Here is a 14,328-nt window from a genome sequence, read left to right as displayed (position 1 = left end):
TTAAGCAAAAACAGGTTAAAAGCTTAATGAGTGGGTGAAGTACAATAGAAGCTCATATTCTCATATATTCAACACAATATCAATCCAATTCAACAAAAATATCAATATAATTTACACAAATATCAATCCAATAACCTCATCTCTCATTCCAGAGAATGAGTGTTTCAAATCTGCTTTAGGCTTAGTCAGAGTGCACATTTAGTGAGTGAAAGCCATCCAGACATGTGTTGCTCTTTTCAGTCTCCTTAACTTGTAATTGAAATCCGGCTTTCTCTCCGGAGGGCTATATTTAATAAATGGAGGTGGAAATTCAAAGTAATTTAACTGAAGCCCACCATCAATCAGACACCCCCCCCCCCCCCCACACACGTCTCACAGTTCTACATTTTCAAATAAAGTCAAATAAAATTGTATTTGTCACATGCGCTGAATACAATGGGTGTAGACTTTACTGTGAAATGACTTCTTACGAGCCCTTCCAAACGATGCAGAGTTAAAAGGCACATGTGTACATTAAAGCAGGGTAAATTGACGAGGCATAGATAATAATACATGGAAAATAAAGAACAGAGTAGCAGCAGCATATGATGAGTGTAAAAGTGTGTGTGTGTGTTTGTGTTGTGTCGGTATGCATGTGCACTCTTAGAAAAAAAAAGTTCCAAAAGATGTATTAGGCTGTCCCCACAGGATATCCATTATTGGTTACAGGTCCCCTTTGGGTTCCATGTAGAACTGTCTGTGGAATGGGTTCTATATTGAACCCAAACGGGTTCTACCTGGAACCAAACATTTTTCATCGAAGGGTTCTCCTATGGGGACAGCTAAAGAACCCTTTCAGGTTTTAGATAGCAGCTTTTTTTCCCTAAGAGTGTGTGTGATGTGTGTGTGGGGGGGGGGGTTGTGTGAGTGTATGTGTATATAGTGTGTATATATAGTTTTGTGAGTGTGCATAGAGTCAGTGCAAGATAGGGTCAGTGCAGATAGTGCGGGTAATCATTTAATTAACTATTTAGCAGTCTTATGGCTATTTAGCAGTCTTATGACTTAGGGGGTAGAAGCTGTCTTGGAGCCTGTTGGTCTGAGAGCCGGTCCTCCGGTATCGTTTGCGTGTAGCAGAGTGAGGGTAGCAGAGTGAACAGACTATGGCTTGGGTGAGTTGAGTCTTTAGCAAGACTAGGGGCCTTCCTCTGACACGGCCTGATATAAAGGTACTGGATGGCAGCGAGCTTTGCCCCAATGATGTACTGCGCTGTCCACATCACCGTCTGTAGCTCTTCGCGGTCAAGGGTGGTGCATTTGCCATACCAAGTGGTGATGCAGCCATTCAAGATGCTCTCGATGGTACAGCTGTAGAACTTTTTAAGGATCCGAGGGCCCATTCCAAATCTTTTCAGCCTCCTGAGGGGGAAGAGGCGCTGTCGTGCCCTCTTCACGACTGTGCAGGTGTGTGTGGACCATGTTAAGTCCTTAGTGATGTGGATGCCAAGGAACTTGAAGCTCTCGACCCGCTACACGACAGCCCCGTCGACGTGGATGGGGGTGTGCTCTCCCTTGTTTCTCCTGTAGACCATAATCAGCTCTTTGGTCTTCCTGACATTGAGGGAGAGGTTGTTGGCCTGGCACCACACTGCTAAGTCCCTGACCTCCTCTCTATAGGCTGTCTTATCACCGTCGGTGATCAGGCCTACCACCGCTGTGTCGTCAGCAAACTTAATGATGGTGTTTGAGTCTTGCATGGCCACGCAGTCATGGGTTAACACGGAGTACAGGAGAGGACTAAGCACACACCCCTGAGGGTCCTTCATGTTGTGGGTCAGCGTGGCGGAGGTATTGTTGTCTACCCTCACCACCTGGGCCCGGCCTGTCAGGAAGTCCTGGATCCAGTTGCAGAGCTTGGTGATGAGCTTGGAGGGGACAATGGTATTGAACGCTGAGCTTTAATCTATGAACAGCATTCTCACATAATTATTTCCCCTCTTGTCCAGGTGGGAGTGGGCAGTGTGAAGTGCAATTGGGACAGCGTCATCTGTGGATCTGTTGGGGCTGTATGTGAATTGGAGTGGGTCCAGGTTGTCTGAGATGATGGTGTTGAGGTATGTCATGACCAGCCTTTCAAAGCACTTAATAATTACAGATATGAGTGCTACAGGGCGATAGTCATTTAGGCAGGTTACCTTGGTTACCTTTAATTATGTTGGGCTGTTTGGCTGAAGCAATTTCATATCATCACTATGCAGAGTGTAGTCCATGAGCCAGAACCCCAAGTTTGGGCTGTCGGGCTCACATGGGCCGACGATGTCTCATAGTGATTTTCTTGAAGTTCTATGTCCCTAGAGTTGGAGCATGTGTCATAGCGGTGAAGCAATGGCAGCTTTATCTGTGGTATCACTCTTTCTTTCATCCCTCCATCCCATTCATTTTTCCCAGTGGTGTAAAATACTTAAAATAAAATACTATACTATACTATAGTATATACTATACTATACTATAAAGTACTACTTAAGTCGTTTTTTGGTGTGTATGTACTTTACTATTTACTTCACTACATTCCGAAAGAAAATTATGTACTTTTTACTCCATACTTTTCCCCTGACAACCAAAAGTAGTCCTTATATTTTGAATGCTTAGCAGGAAAGGGAAATGGTCCAATTCACTCACCTATCAAGAGATCATCCATGGCCATCCCTACTGCCTCTGATCTGGTGGACTCACTAAACACAAATGCTTAGTTTGTAAATTATGTCTGCATGTTGTAGTATGCCCCTGGCTATCCTTAAATAAAAAAACAAGAAAATTGTGCTCTCTGGTATGCTGAATATAAGCAATTTTAAATGATTTATACTTTTACTTTTGATACTTAAGCATATATTTTTGCATTTACTTTGATACTTAAGTATATTTAAAACCAAATACTTTTAGACTTTTACTCAAGTAGTATTTTACTGGGTGACTTTCACTTGAGTCATTTTCTATGAAGGTATTGTGGTATCCCAGGAGGTCTATCCCAGGGGAGGGTAATAGAGGGGAGGTACGTGAGGCGACGTTGGCTCCCTCTGCTGGGAATACGGGAGCTGGGCACCCCGACACGGACAGCTCTAAGTGGAGGTAATTAGAGGAAAGTGCCAACCAGCCGCGGAGGCCAAATAAAAGGAGCACGGTGGCACACCGCGGGAGAGAAGGGGGAGAGACCGACACCAAGCAAAAGTAGAGAAGAAGGACCGAGCGAAACCGAAGTAATTTTCTTTGCTATATTTATTTTCTGTCTTAGTAAAGTTGTTTTTGCGGACTAAAGCCTCCCTGTCTCTGTGTCAATCTCTGCACGCTCAACCCAACACCCCACGGTTTACCACATATGGTGGAGAATGCTGGCATCTCAGTAGCTTTGGGTGCCGTGGGGTAGAGCGTATGGAAATTACCATGGAGGAGCTGGTGGCTCAGTTCATCCTCAGCCAGCAGAAGCAACAGGCTCTCCAGGAGCAAGCGCTGGAGGAGCAGCACCAACAAAACCGCAGACTGGTCGCGGAGGTAGCCCAGTTGAAGGTTGGGAAGGCTCAGGAGTCTGGCCCAAATCAGTTCCTGGTTCAGTTAAGGGAGGAAGATGACGTGGAGTCGTATTTGTTCACCTTCGAGAGGACGGCACAGCACAGCGGGAAGGATGGCCCAAGTGGGCCAGCTTGTTGCCACCCTACCTCTCTGGGAAGGCCCAGAAGGCCTACTTTGATTTGAACACTGACCAGGCTGCGAATTAGGAGTGATGGTGATGGTTTCAATCTCGCACGTCGTGCACAACTGGTCCACAACTGGGCCTTTGACCCCAACCTTTCCCCCCGGGCTCAGATGAGCGACCTGGTGCGCCTGACCAAGGGCTGGCTACTGACGGAAGTACCGTCCCTCCCGATGCTCGACAAGCTCGTCCTGGATAAATAATTTCGGGCCCTGCCATACGAGATGAAGAAGACGGTGAGCATGCAGAGCCTGGAGGAATTGCTGACCGCGGTGGAAATTAACCAGAACACCCAGGACCTGCTGAGAGGGGCCCGAGCGGAGAGAGGAGACGCGGTGAGGGGGACGAACAACACAGAGGCGAGGAGCTGAAGAGGGCCCGGACGGAACCAGCCGAGGCTGTGAAGTGGGAGGGGGACCCAAACCGACGCCGGTGGCTGCTGGACCCAGATCAGAGACGCTGCTATGAGTGCGGTGAGCCGTGGCACCTCGCGTGGAGCTATCCCGGCCGGGAGGAGGCCATGCCCTCCGCATCCCCCAGCTCTGGGGTAACCCGGATGACGAGTTACGTCACCTCCTGTTAGGCGCACACCGAGACGGCCCCTCCGATGGTTCCTGTGCGAATCAATGGCATCGACACCAGTGCTCTGCTGGACTCCGGCAGTATGTTGACCCTGGCCCACCCGCAGTGGCTCACCCGAGAGGGGAAGGAGGAACCGGGGGACGAGGAGGTGACAGTGTACTGGGGACACAAAGAGGTACCCAACGGTGCCAGTGAGGATAACCTCCCCAAAGGGGGAGTGCCAGATGCACGTGGGAGCTGTTCCTATCCGTGTCCATTCTCCTTGGTCAAAACTGCCCTCTCTCCCAGGCACTGTGGAGGAGGAACCTGGGGAGGCGAGCATGGGAGGTAGGAAGAAAAGAAAAACGGACGGTGGCCTGTGCAACCCAACCCCCGCCACGAGAGGTGTCCGCTGGGCCCGAGTCGGACCCGGAGAAGGGAGACGACCCTGCTCCGGCAAGCGAGCCACCGGGCGAGGAAGACCTCAGGCTCCTCTTTATGGAGGTGGAAGCCCTAGACGGACCTCCCGACATGGGAATCCTCACAGGTCAGTTTGGGACGGCCCAGTTAGAAGACCCCAATCTCCAGAACGCTAGGGGCCAGGTGATTGCGGTGGATGGCGTACTGTTACCTGGGGTAAGTTATTGGCGCTACCCTCACTTCGCAATCAAGCATAATTTATTGTATCAGGTAGTAAAGCATAATGGGGAGACAAAATACTTGTTACTCATACCCAGCCAGTATGTTAGGACTGTTGCAGCTTGCCCACACCCACCTGCATGGGGCACACCTGGGGATGGAGAAAACCAGGGAGCGGATCGGGAACTGGTTCCACTGGCCCAGAGTCAAGCGCGCTGTGGAGGACTACTGCCATAGTTGCCTGGCGTGCCAGATCACAGCTCCGAGGGTGCATTATCGAAACCCTTTGGTTCCCTTGCCCATTATAGGAGTGCCATTCGAGTGGGTGGCAATGGATCTGGTGGGTCCATTGGTGAAGACCGCGAGGGGACACAATACATCCTGGTAATCATGGATTACGTCACCCGGTATCCTGAGGCAATCCCGCTACGCACGGCGGCAGCAAAAAGTATCGCACGGGAGCTCTTCCATTTATTTAGCCAGGTGGGTATTCCGCGGGAAATCCTGACGGACCAGGGCACTGCGTTCATGTCTCGTGTGATGAAAGATGTCTGCAATCTGTTACGAATCAAACCGGTGCGGACCAGTGTGTACCATCCACAAATGGACAGGCTAGTGGAACGCTTCAATAAGACCCTAAAACAGATGCTGAAGAAGGTCATTGAGAGAGACGGGAGGAACTGGGACCAGCTGCTGCCCCACCTGATGTTTTCAGTGTGCAAGGTACCCCAAGAATCTACAGGGTTCTGAGCTCATGTATGGCCGTCGGCCCCGCGGGCTGCTGGACCTAGCCAAGGAGGTCTGGGAAGATCAGCCGACCCCCCCCCCCCCCTCCATCCCTTCGCAGTGTAGTAGAACATGTGGAGAGGATGATTGGCGATTTGACCAGCGGTGAGAGGGCACATGGCCCAGGCGCAACGTGCTCAGGAGCATGTCTACAACCGGGGGGCCCAACCACGAGAGTTCCTACCCGGTGAGAAGGTCTTGGTGCTGATCCCTACAACGGAGAATAAATTCCTGGCTACGTGGCATGGGCCCTACGACATCGTTTTGCAGGTCGGCGACGTCAACTATAAGGGTCCACCAACCGGGGTGGAGAACCCCTCCAGCTTTACCATGTTAACTTACTGAAGAAATGGCACGCCCGCGAGGCCGTGTTCTCCGAGGTGCCGGGGCGCACGGATCTCGTGGAACATCAGATCCACACCCGTCCGGGAGAAAAAGTGCGTAAACGGCCATACCGGATACCAGAAGCCCGGAGGGTGGCGGTCCAGCGGGAAGTGACGACAATGCTAGAAATGGGAGTACTGGAGGAGTCACACAGTGAGTGGTCTAGCCCCATAGTGCTGGTCCCGAAACCGGACGGAACCGTCCGCTTCTGTAATGACTTCCGGGGCCTGAACGAGGTCAGTAAGTTTGATGCCTACCCCATTCCCCGAATGGATGAACTGATCGACCGCTTGGGGATGGCAAGTTACGTCAGCACCTTGGACCTGACGAAGGGGTACTGGCAGGTGCCACTGGCAGAGGCCTCCCGGGAGAAGACTGCCTTCTCCACCCCGGGGGGGGGTGGGCTATACCACTACCGAGTTCTGCCTTTCGGGCTTCACGGGGCACCAGCGACCTTTCAGCGACTCATGGACCGCGTCCTGTGGCCGCATAGTGAGTACGCAGCTGCTTATCTGGATGACAACATTGTGCACAGTGACAGTTGGGAGTCATCTTTGAAAGTTACAGGCCGTGGTTGATGCGCTAAGGGATGCAGGCCTGACCGCGAACCCCCACAAGTGCAAGCTGGACTACGCCGAGGTGGAGTACCTGGGATATCAGATCGGGAGGGGAAATGTGAAACCCCAAGAAAAAAAATCGCTGCCATTAGGGGATGGCCGGTCCCCTGAACCAAGAGGCAGGTGAAGTCATTCCTGGGGTTAGCAGGGTACTACAGTAGATGTGTACCTAACTTTGCCGCAATAGCTTCTCCCCTCACAGACTTAACAAAGGCACAACTACCCCAGACGGTGCGATGGAGGACACAGAGGCGGCTTTCCAGGCCCTGAAGGATGCGCTACGTTCGCACCCGGTACTCGTCACCCCGGACTTCTCAAAAAACCTCCTGGTCCAGACAGACGTGTCTGACACAGGGGTAGGTGCCGTTTTGTCCCAGGAGCAGGAAGGTGAGGAGCACCCCATCATGTATGTCAGCAGGAAGCTCCTCCCGAGGGAGAAGAAATACTCGATTGTCGAGAAGGAGGGCCTCACCGTGAAGTGGGCACCGGACACCCTCAAGTATTACATCCTCAAGAGGAAGTTCACCCTAATCATTGACCATGCCCCACATGTGTGGATGGCAAGAGGTAAGGACACGAATGACCGTGTCACCTACTGGTTCCTGTCCTTACAGTGATTCTCTGTCATCCACAGGTCGGGGGCCCAGCACAGCAATGCGGACGCCCTATCCAGGAGGGATGCAAACCTAGCCCATGAGCATGCCTCCCTCCCAGTCAGGGCTAAGGGGGGGTATCTCAGTAGGTCTACCCCGGGGGGTGGTAATAGAGGGGAGGTACGTGAGGCGACATTGGCTCCCTCTGCTGGGAATACGGGAGCTGGGCACCCCGACACGGACAGCTCTAAGTGGAGGTAATTAGAGGAAAGTGCCAACCAGCCGCGGAGGCCAAATAAAAGGAGCACGGTGACACACCGCGGGAGAGAAGGGGGAGAGACCGACACCAAGCAAAAGTAGAGAAGAAGGACCGAGCGAAACCGAAGTGATTTTCTTTGTTATATTTATTTTCTGTCTTAGTAAAGTTGTTTTTGCGGACTAAAGCCTCCCTGTCTCTGTGTCAATGCACGCTCAACCCAACACCCCACGGTTTACCACAGTATCTTTACTTTTACTCAAGTATGACATTTGGGTACTTTTTCCACCACTGATTTTTCCCATAAGGATTTTACCCTAAGACAAACAATGGCTTATTCATCACAAAACCATTTGATGTTGCCTATTTTAATGATGACTTAATTGGCAAAGTGAGCAAACTTAGGCAGGAAATGCCACCAACGAAAAGTGAGCCATCGTACTCATGCATAAAAAAACAATTATGAAAGAAAAGCAAAACAAGTTAGAATTTTGTAAAGTTAGTTTGGGAGAGATGGAAAAGGTATTGATTGTTATTGATAATAATGACACACCTCCAGGCATTGACAACTTAGCTGGAAAGCTGCTGAGGATGGTAGCTGAGTCTCTACCCACTCCTATCTGTCATATCTTTAATCTTAGCCGAAAGGAAAGTCTTTGTCTTCAGGCCTGGAGGTACGCCAAAGTCATTCCGCTACGTCATTCCGCTTCCGACTACGTGAAAAAAATATGTTGATGTGCCCATGAGCAAGGCACTTAAGAGCATCTGCTAAATGACAACAATTGTAAACATGTAAATGATGCTACCAAGATTACGGATAACCCTGAATGAATCGTGAATAATTATGAGTCTGAGAGTTACAGAGTGTCAAAGACCATACCTCCAAGACATGCTAACTTCTCACCATTACCAATAACTGGTAGGTTACTTGTATGAAATATAATTGTAGTATGCCGAATAAAATCTTAACATTTTCATTGTGATGTTCAATACACAACCAAATGAGCCAGGTGTGCCAGATATAAAGATGTTAAATTATTTATAGAGCTGTGGTAAGAATGTGCCCAAAAAGCTATGTGAATTGCAGATTTCTGAATATGTCATAATTGCAACATTTAATCTTCAAACATATAAAAATGTTATCCTATTAACTCTTTTCATAAAATTCCAATACATTTAACCTAGTATCTTGATGATGAGAGCAGCAAACCATTACACATAGTTTGACTCAATTAAGGTGTATTCTTCCTATGGGGCCATAGCAGATTGGTCTGTTACTGCTATAAGAGGACATGCTAATTGTGATGGCTGGAATGGAATAATGGAAACAAACACATCAAACATATGGAAACCACATGTTTGACTCCAGTCATTACAATGAGCCTGTCCTCGTATAGCTCCTACCACCAGCCTCCTCTGATTTTGTAATATACTGACATTGTTTGTAATAGGGTAAAATTCTTATGGGAAAACTGAATGGGATGGAGGGATGAAAGAAAGTGTGATAACACAGAGAACGCTACCATTGCTTCACTGCATTCACACATTTACCAACTTTAGGGACGTTCAAGAAAATCACTAGGAAACATCATCGGCCCAAGTGAGCCCGACCAAACCCCTTGGCTCATGGACTAGAGATGATTGGAAGAAAGATAATTCTGTACTGTGGTCAGTAGGTCATCATCTACCAGCTGCAGGGTGTACCTTTAACGAACTGTTTAATAAACTACTAAGTTTGTCCTTGAAAAAATGGAAGTAAGCCTTGTCTGCGAACAACAGATACCTTGCTGTGACTATTACATTTAAAGGCCTTAATTTCATTGTTTCAATATTGCATATTCATCTAATGACATACATCTTTACAGTGTTCTCTGCAGTCTGCTGCCATCGGTTGCTCTGCTCATCCCTGCGAAACACACAATCGTGAGAGTCATCATTGCTCTGGGCTTCAATTGCCTTGCTGTGTCATGACGAATGGCAACTTTAATTCTGATTGTGTTGGAAATGACATGATGGTAACTGAAGTCATGTGACGTGAATTAAACTGTTGCAGATTTTGTGTCCCCTGACAGAATGGTCATAAATTGAAGAAACAATTTGGAACTTGTTTGTCAATCTGTCAGTGTTTTTGTGCCTGAGCTTAATAGCAGTATCTGTGACAACAGCATGAGAATCCATGGAGTCCAGTACAAGTTGTTTAAAATAGGTGGCTCATAGAGGCTTATCACAATCTTTGGGCATCAAGGAGTATTGTCACTTCAAATGTCCAAGTAAATAAACTAAAACAGTACTGTCATACAGATCTGCATAATTATTGAAATCAATTACATTAACTAATCATCAAACTCATTAATATATACTCAAACTCATAAATAAATATTCATTCGTCAGTATTCAGCATTAACTTTACTGAGAATTAAATGTGATAGGCTTATCAGGTCGTCATGTCTATTTGAGAGACTTATCCACAAAATAATAAACAGCTACAATCTCCCACTACATGTCATTCTCAAATGCATAGCCTATCATACTGTCACCAAAACCCACAAAGATATTCCACAGAACCCTACTGTAGCGGCATCTTCCAGAGATTATAAAAAATGTATGGTGAATTTTGCAGGAAAATTGCAGTAAAGTATTAGGCAAACAATATGAATGAATTATGGCGTTAATAACTTTGATATCTTGCACATCTCTGGCACTAGTCCACCACAACATTTGCACACCTACCTTATATCCATTCTTGATGATTGATGTGCATGGACACACTTCCCCAATTTCTTGTTTCTTCAGATTATTTTCAGCTCTGTTATTCACCTTGAATACTGTGTAGCTAATAATTGTTTCTGTTGTCTAAGAGAATTTACAGTCTCGCGGACCAGCAATGAGGCTACGATGAGCCTTCACAGCCTCTTCAACGCTCTAAGTACCGCATGCTTTCATCATGGCTCATGGCTCCCCCTTGCGTTGAACCGCTGCCCAAGTGCTGTCATTCACATAGCCTAAGCTACTACTTTTCTTCCATCTTTCACTTACATTAAACTGGACCCAATTTATGCCGTTTTGTTAATCATTAACCCCTGTAATCCTAAAATATGCCGTTCTGCATGCAGGAATACACACTCCTATAGATAATTCAGCCAGTCATCAAGGCCTACAATTATTTTTGACTCAGCTATGGAGGCTTTCTTACAGGGTTCTGTTATTCTGATGGTAATCACTAGCCTGTAGCCTACAATGTACATTATTCCCTAAAATTAACACAGCAGGTCTAGCCCTCCACTTGCACTTCACCTTCACAAGTCCATCACCTATGGGACAGCACCATCCCACTCAAATCAAATCGTATTTGTTACATGCCCCCAAATACAACAGGTGTAGGTAGACCTTACAGTGAAATGCTTACTTACAAGCCCTTAACCAACAATGCAGTTTTGAAAAAATACATAAAGAAAAATACAAAATAAAAGTAACAAATAATAAAAGAGCAGCAGTAAAATAACAATAGAAAAGCTATATACAGGGGGTACAATATGTGGGGTCACCGGTTAGTCAAAGTAATTGAAGTAATATACACATGTAGGTAGAGTTATTAAAGTGACTATGCATAGATAATAACAGAGAGTAGCAGCAGCGTAAAAGAGGGAGGGGGAGCAGTGCAAAAAGTCTGGGTAGCTATTTGATTAGATGTTCAGAAATCTTATGCCTTTGTGGTAGAAGCTGTTTAGAAGCCTCTTGGACATAGACTTGCCACTCCGGTACCGCTTGCAATGTGGTAGCAGAGAGAACAGTCAATGACTAGGGTGGCTGGAGTCTTTGACAATTTTTAGGGCCTTGCTCTGACACCGCCTGGTATAGAGGTCCTGGATGGCTTGAAGCTTGGCCCCAGCGATGTACTGGGCCGTACGCACTACCCTCTGTAGTGCCTTGCGGTCGGAGGCCGGGTAGTTGCCAGGCAGTGATGCAACCAGTCAGGATGCTCTCGATGGTGCAGGATCTGAGGACCCATGACAAGTCTTTTCAGTCTCTTGAGGGGGAATAGGTTTTGACGTGCCCTCGTCACGACTGTCTTGGTGCTTGGACCATGTTAGTTTGTTGGTGATGTGGACTCCAAGGAACTTGAAGCTCTTAACCTGCTCCACTACAGCCCTGACGATGAGAATTGGGCATGCTCGGTCCTCCTTTTCCTGTAGTCCACAATCATCTCCTGACACCAATGTAGGATTTTATTTATATACAGTTGAAGTCGGAAGTTTACATACACTTAGGTTGGAGTCATTAAAACTCGTTTTTAAACCACTCCGCAAATTTCTTGTTAACAAACTATAGTTTTGGCAAGTCGGTTAGGACATCTACTTTGTGCATGACACAAGTAATCTTTCCAACAATTGTTAACAGACAGATTATTTCACTTATCATTCACTGTATCACAATTCCAGTGGGTCAGAAGTTTGCGTATACTAAGTTGACTGTGCTTTTTAACAGCTTGGGAAAATGTGTGTCAATTGGAGATGTACCTGTGGATGCATTTCAAGGACTACCTTCAAACTCAGTGCCTCTTTGCTTGACACCATGGGAAAATCAAAACCTCAGAAAAAACATTGTAGACCTCCACAAGTCTGGTTCATCCTTGGGAGCAATTTCCAAACGTGTGAAGTTACCACATTTATCTGTACAAACAATAGTACGCACGTATAAACACCATGGGACCACGCAGCAGTCATACCACTCAGGAAGGAGACGCGTTCTGTCTCCTAGAGATGAACGTACTTTGGTGCGAAGAGTGCAAATCAATCCCAGAAGAACAGAAAAGGACATTGTGAAGATGCTGGAGGAAACAAGTACAAAAGTATCTATATCCACAGTAAAACGAGTCCTATATCGACATAACCTGAAAGGCCGCTCAGCAAGGAAGAAGCCACTGCTCAAAAACCTCCATAAAAATGCAAGACTACGGTTTGCAACTTCACATGGGGACAAAGATCGTACTTTTTGGAGAAATGTCCTCTGGTCTGATGAAACAAAAATAGAACTGTTTGGCCATAATGACCATCGTTGTGTTTGGAGGAAAAAGGGGGAGGCTTGCAAGCCGAAGAACACCATCCCAACTGTGAAGTACGGGGGTGGCAGCATCATGTTGTGGGGGTGCTTTGCTGCAGGAGGGACTGGTGCACTTCACAAAATAGATGGCATCATAAGAAAATAAAATTTGGTGGATATATTGAAGCAACATCTCAAGACATCAGTCAGGAAGTTAAGGCTTGGTCGCAAATGGGTCTTCCAAATGGACAATGACCCCAAGCATATTTCCAAAGTTGTGGCAAAATGGCTTAAGGACAACAAAGTCAAAGTATTGGAGTGGCCATCACAAAGCCCTGACCTTAATCGCATATAAAATTTGTGGGCAGAACTGAAAAAGTGTGTGCGAGCAAGGAGGCCTACAAACTTGACTCAGTTACACCAGCTCTGTCAGGAGGAATGGGCCAAAATGTACCCAACTTATTGTGGGAAGCTTGTGGACGGCTACCCGAAATGAAATATATCATTCTCTCTACTATTATTCTGACATTTCACATTCTTGCAATAAAGTGGTGATCCTAACTGATCTAAGACAGGGAATTTTTACTAGGATTAAATGTCAGTAATTGTGAAAAACTGAGTTTCAATGTATTTTTCTAAGGTGTATGTAAACTTCCGACTTCAACTGTAAACTCAGCAAAAAAAGAAACGTCCTCTCACTGTCAACTGCGTTTTATTTTCAGCAAACTTAACATTTGTAAATATTTCTATGAACATAACAAGATTCAACAACTGAGATGTAAACTGAATAAGTTCCACAGACATGTGACTAACAGAAATGGAATAATGTGTCCCTGAACAAAGGGGGGGGATCGAAATCAAAAGTAACAGTCAGTATCTGGTGTGGCCACTGCTGCATTAAGTACTGTAGTGCATCTCCTCCTCATGGACTGCACCAAATTTACCATTTTGTGCTGTGAGATGTTACCCCACTCTTCCACCAAGGCACCTGCAAGTTCCCGGACATTTCTGGGGGGAATGGCCCTAGCCCTCACCCTCTGATCCAACAGGTCAAAGACGTGCTCAATGGAATTAAGATCCAGGCTTTTCGCTGGCCATGGCAGAACACTGACATTCCTGTCTTGCAGGAAATCACGCACGGAATGAGCAGTATGGCTGGTGGCATGGTCATGCTGGAGGGTCATGTCAGGATGAGCCTGCAGGAAGGGTACCACATGAGGGAGGAGGATGTCTTCCTTGTAACACACAGCATTGAGATTGCCTGCAATGACAACAAGCTCTGTCCGATGATGCTGTGACACACCGCCCCAGACCATTCCAAATCGATCCTGCTCCAGAGTACAGGCCTCGGTGTAACGCTCAGTCCTTCGACGATAAACGAGATTCCGACCATCACCCGACAGGACAAAACCGCGACTCGTCAGTGAAGAGCACTTATTGCCAGTCCTGTCTGGTCCAGCGACAGTGGGTTTGTGCCCATAGGCGACATTGTCGTCGATGATGTCTGGTGAGGACCTGCCTTACAACAGGCCTACAAGCCCGCAGTCCAGCCTCTCTCAGCCTATTGCGGACAGACTGAGCACTGATGCAGGGATTGTGTGTTCCTGGTGTAACTCGGGCAGTTGTTGTTGCCATCCTGTACCTGTCCTGCAGGTGTGATGTTCAGATGTACCGATCCTGTGCAGGTGTTGTTACACGTGGTCTGCCACTGCGAGGACGATCAGCTGT

General features: G+C 47.1%; 1 protein-coding gene across 1 annotated transcript in view; it reads right to left on the bottom strand.

The window, feature by feature from the left end:
* The window catches only part of LOC139530053 (thyrotropin-releasing hormone receptor-like), a 34,237-nt gene extending 23,781 nt beyond the window's left edge, over nucleotides 1–10,456 (bottom strand). Inside the window, exon 1 of the mRNA XM_071326102.1 lies at nucleotides 10,291–10,456. The gene's annotated coding sequence lies outside the window, so the exon portion shown is untranslated. The remainder of the gene's footprint in view (nucleotides 1–10,290) is intronic.
* Between the last annotated feature and the right edge of the window lie 3,872 nt (nucleotides 10,457–14,328).

The sequence above is a fragment of the Salvelinus alpinus genome, chromosome 9 (assembly GCF_045679555.1).
Source record: "Salvelinus alpinus chromosome 9, SLU_Salpinus.1, whole genome shotgun sequence".
In the NCBI taxonomy this organism is placed as follows: domain Eukaryota; kingdom Metazoa; phylum Chordata; class Actinopteri; order Salmoniformes; family Salmonidae; genus Salvelinus; species Salvelinus alpinus.
This window is presented reverse-complemented; position numbering and strand designations above follow the sequence as displayed.